This window comes from Gorilla gorilla, chromosome 5, assembly GCF_029281585.2.
Source record: "Gorilla gorilla gorilla isolate KB3781 chromosome 5, NHGRI_mGorGor1-v2.1_pri, whole genome shotgun sequence".
NCBI lineage: Eukaryota > Metazoa > Chordata > Mammalia > Primates > Hominidae > Gorilla > Gorilla gorilla.
Genome location: NC_073229.2, coordinates 46646756 through 46651745, shown reverse-complemented (window position 1 = coordinate 46651745; position 4990 = coordinate 46646756). Strand labels below are relative to the sequence as shown.

The following is a 4990-nucleotide window of genomic DNA, read 5'->3' as shown; positions in this document are numbered from 1 at the left end:
CTCCCCCGGCAACCACAGAGATATGGGGTACTGAGAAGCCCACAGAGAAGGTACCTGACTGGGTGTGTCTGGCAGTTGTAAGGTAAGGCAAGGCACTGGCACTTTCCCTAGAGTTGTCTCTTCTCTATACCATATAACTATGGTTCCAAGTGTGAAGTGAGCACACTACAGAGAGGCTGGAGGAAGAACAGCAGCTGATTCCAAACATAAATTAATCCTTCAGGCTGCGTGTGGTGGCCCACGCCTGTAATCCCAGCACTGTGGGAGGCCGAGGAGGGAGGATCACTTGAGGCAAGGAGTTCGAGACCAGCCTGACCAACATGGCAAAACCCCGTCTCTACTAAAAATACAAAAATTAGCCAGGGCGTGGTGGCGCGCACCTGTAATCCCAGCCACTTGGGAGACTGAGGCAGGAGAATCGCTTGAACCGGGGAGGCGGAGGTTACAGTGAACCGAGATCGTGCCACCTCACTAAGTATGTGCCATTAAGGGTTTTTTTGCTTGTGTCACTCATTGCTGTATCTGAGGCGCCTGGAGTACACTGTCCTCTAAATACTGGGGGAACATTGTTCTGGGGACTGTTATCTCTGGCTCCGTGGTAAACAGAAGTCGAAGAGGAGAATGGGATTGATACGTAAGAACCATTCACGCTGAACATTTGGAAAGGGAATCTCCTAAAAACAGTCCCTAGTGAGAATGAAAAGTATTTGGCAGCGGTGGGATTCGAACCCACGCCCCCGAAGAGACTGGAGCCTTAATCCAGCGCCTTAGACCGCTCGGCCACGCTACCCTTGGCTACGAATGCGTTCTTCCGCATTTTCCCTAGTAGAGAATGTCGCCCCTTACGGCGTTTAAGGTGTGTCTTTTTTCCCATTAGGAAATGTCGCCCCCCAGGCGTTTAAGGTGTGCCTTCTCCCCATGACCTCTTCTCTGGAGCTCCCTCCAGCGCCATCAGAGAACTTCAGGCAGCTGTTCAGCCGCCACACACCCCGACCCCCGAACACGTTGCTTTCGCACTGTGAGGAGCAGTGAGGAAGGAAACCGGCGGATCCTAGACGCCCTTCCCTTGCGTCACGGATGTAAGGGGAAGCGGCCACGCGGACGGAGACCCCCAGGGGACGCTGTGGTTCGCAGGTTCGCCGTGGAAGGTGACGCCTGGCTGGAGCCCCGACGCCGCTGAGCGAGTTTCAAGTGGTTTTGGCCGACGGAACTCTACGAAAAAACGGGGCGCCGTGCGAAAGAGCGCAGTCCTTGCTGTTTATGAAGGTAAAAATTCAGAAGGTGACCCGCGGTCTCCGCAGAAATACCCGCCGGGCAAAAGGCACAAGACGGTTCAGTTTGAAACCTCAAGATTCGAATCATTTAAAAGTATAGTTGCTGCTATAGTATAATGCAATGCATTGACACAGTTGTTCGTTGCGTTTCTCTTAGTGCAGGCGACAGCGCGTCGGTCTCCTTGGCCCAAAATTTTGACTGAGTACTAAAATAAAAACGCATTGTGCAAAAAATTATGACAAGATCATAATAAAGAAAGTTAACTAGCGCTGGAGTTTCTTATTGTTTTGTCATTCATCTTCATTAAAATCACTGCTGACGGAAGTTTTTATCCAATATGCCAGTGGAAACTATGCTGTCTTAGAAATTCTTTTTTTTTTTTTTTTTGGAGATGGAGTTTCGCTCTTGGCTGGAGTCCAATATCGCGATCTCGGCTCACCGCAACCTCCGCCTCCCAGGTTCAAGCAATTCTCCCGCCTCAGCCTCCCGAGTAGCTGGGATCACAGGCATGCGCTACCAAGCCCGGCTAATTTTGTATTTTTAGTAGAGATGGGGGTTTCTCCATGTTGGTCAGGCTGGTCTGGAACTCCCGACCTCAGGTGATCCACCCGCCTCGGCCTCCCAAAGTGCTGGGATTACAGGCGTGAGCCACCGCGCCTCCCAAAGTGCTGGGATTACAGGCGTGAGCCACCGCGCCCGGCTGTCTTACAAATTCTTATACTTGAGTTGTTCATACGGAATTTACTGCATAGTGCCTGGTATTAATTTCCTGTGGTTACTGTAACAAATTATCAGAAACTGTCTAAAAACAACAGATATGTATTCTCTTACAACAGATATGTATTTCTGAAGGCCAGAAATCCACAATCAGTATGTGGGCCAAAATCAAGGTGTGGGCTGGGTCCAGCTCCCTCTAGAAACTTTAGAGTAAAATCCTATCCTGGCTTTTTCCAGCTTCTGGTGGTTGCTTGTTGACTTATACTGATTCAGTAAAAGTACCTCGTCAATACTAAAAGTTGCAATACTCTTAGCAATACATTATTTCCTAAGGAAATTACTTTAGGAAAATTACTAAGAAAAAAGATTTCCAAGAAAGCAAAAGCAACACAGTCACTCCCTTTTTTGAGACGAAGTCTCAGTCCGTCGCCCAGGCTAGAGTGCAATGGCGCCATCTCGGCTCACTGCAACCTCTGCCTCCCGGGTTCCGGGTTCAAGCGATTCTCCTGCCTCAGCCTTCCAAGTAGCTGGGACTACAGGCATCAGCCACCACGCCCAGCTAATTTTTGTATTTTTAGTAGAGACAGGGTTTCACCATATTGGCCAGGCTGGTCTCGAACTCCTGACCTTGTGATCCGCCTGCCTTGGCCTCCCAAAGTGCTGGGATTACAGGCGTGAGCCACGGCGCCCGGCCTGCACACCCGTCCCCCTGCTCTTTCTCCTGGTCTCACTTTCCTCTGTTCCTCCGTATTCCCCAAGGTAGGCGCGCCTCTTTTGTCACCTGCTGTGTCAATCTGGGCTCTTTGCCTGGTTCTCTCAGTCCCTCACAACAGCAATAGTCTCCTCTCCACTATCAAGGCTATATTCTCCTACCAGTTCTAGATCTCTGAGAGCAAGATGGCCGAACTTGAGGGAGACCACTTTTTGACAGCTTTAACCTTCAAGGACACAGAGCAAGGGTGCCCTCCTGCTAGGTGCTAATTGGTTCAATGCTTCATCAGCTGCAACTTGGTCCATCAAAGGCATCATTCCAGAGACTGATTTTCTCTCTGGTGTTTGCAATCCTGCACGGTAAACTAGGAGGGTGAAAACAAAATAGAAAAATGGCAGAAATTATTTGAAAGTGACGATATCAACCAGTGAACATCAGGAATCCATTAACCCGTTCAACAAGTATTGACTGAATGCCTACTCTGTGCCTGGGCACTGAGTATTCAGGACGAACGCTGACACCGGCGGTCCTCACCTTCACAGCTAGGAGGAAAGGCAAACTGATTAAGCAATTGCAAGTCATCATCGTGACTGAATTGGTGCTGGGTCACACAGCTCGGGATTGGAACTTAGTGTCGATCTGGAAAGGCCTGCTTGGAGAAATTCACGAATGCACTGAGGAATGGGGTGGGGGTAGGAGGTTGGAGCGAGACAAGACTGGCCAAAAGTCTGAAAAGAGAAAGACAATTTGGGTTGTAGGGGGGCCGCGGGCGGGATTGAACCCGCAACAGAACCACCCCCACAACCCTTCTCTCTCCATAGAATCCCTACCTCCCGGAGGGAAGACTGAGAATCCTGAAGGGGTCAGGAATGAGAAGGACAAAGGAGAAAGAAAAGAGTAGGAGGGCTTCTCCCACGGATCAATCGCGTAGGTGGTGGTGGTCCCTGACAGCTGCAGCTGCCTGATCACTGCTGGATCTGTGATTCTAAAATTCTGAGCAGTAAGGAGCCCAAGCGTGCACCTGAGGAAAGAGTAAGGGCACACAAAGTCAGAACAAAGTATGTATGTATTTGAGCCAGGGCCTCGCTCTGCCACGATCAGAGCTCATTGCGGCCTCGAACTTCTGGGCTCAAGAGATCCTCCGGCCTCAACCTCCGAGCAGCTGGAACTACACGTACACGTGACCGCGCCTAGTTTTTCTTTCTTTTCTTTCTCTTTCTTTTCCTTTCTCTCTCTCTCTCTTCCCCCCCCCCACCCCCCCCTTTTTGGTAGAAACGGGGGTCTCGCTTTTTTGTCCTGGCTGATCTCGAAATCCGAGGCTTCAAGCGACCCTCCCGCCTCCGCCAGAGGAAGAATGTAAACGGGACAGGAATGTGTCCCTGCTCCCCCGCCCTGGCGAGGCACTTGCTAGTATCCTCTATCCAACTGCTGGCTGAATGTGTTCTCTCTAGGAATCGAGGAGGACTGCCTTTCTCGCTGGTTCTATTTCAGTCCTGATCCCACAGCTTCAGTCCAACCGGTTTGCTTTGTTTGATAGGCTGGGCATGAGAGTGAGATTTGGAGCTATCCTCACAGATTCCTGGAAGTTGAACAGATCCCTGATGAGTCCTCTCTTTAGAACTCAACTGATTCCCCCAGGACCTACCAACTTGAGGAATTTTCTGGGAAGCACTTAGGTACCTGTACGGACTTGTCAACAACTGCCATACGTAAGAGACTCTAATTCCAGCTTTACTGTGCATGACCAGAAAGCTTGAAATTGAAATCTTGATGCCATCCCATAGTTAACCGAGATTTTCCAGGTTTATATATAGTTCAGAATTCAAAGTTCTGAAAATCTAAGAGCTTTCACAACTCTGCGCTTTTGCTTCTCCGGATCGCTTGTCCTGGAATGCTGGTTTCCATTTTGTTCCCTAATAAAAATCTTGTTCATTCTTCAAAGCCCACTTCAAATAGGGTCTTCCCCACCCCACCTCCAAATCTCCCTCTCTCTCTCTCACATACACACACCCCATTGTATTTTTCCACACTTCATTTTAGCAGGTGACTCTGTGCCCAGTAGAAAACTTACTCACTTGGCGGGGCGCGGTAGCTCACGCCTGTAATCCCAGCACTTTGGGAGGCCGAGGCGGGCGGAACACCAGGTCAGGAGATCGAGGCCATCCTGGCTAACACGGTGAAACCCCGTCTCTACTAAAAATACAAAAAATTAGCCGGGCGTGGTGGCGGGTGCCGGTAGGCCCAGCTACCTGGAGGCTGAAACAGGAGAATGGCGTGAACCCAGGA

The 4990-nt window shown here is 50.1% G+C and overlaps 1 long non-coding RNA gene and 1 other non-coding gene across 2 annotated transcripts; both read right to left on the bottom strand.

Moving 5' to 3' along the window:
* Positions 1 to 708: 708 nt before the first annotated feature.
* On the bottom strand, positions 709 to 790 carry TRNAL-AAG (transfer RNA leucine (anticodon AAG)). Its single transcript has one exon. It is a non-coding gene; the product is annotated as a tRNA-Leu (tRNA).
* Positions 791 to 897: 107 nt separating this feature from the next.
* On the bottom strand, positions 898 to 3919 carry LOC134758725 (uncharacterized). Its single transcript, XR_010134233.1, has 5 exons — positions 3883 to 3919; positions 3535 to 3725; positions 3239 to 3432; positions 2866 to 3068; positions 898 to 1480 (listed from the first exon to the last, which is right to left on the bottom strand). It is a non-coding gene; the product is annotated as an uncharacterized lncRNA (long non-coding RNA).
* Between the last annotated feature and the right edge of the window lie 1071 nt (positions 3920 to 4990).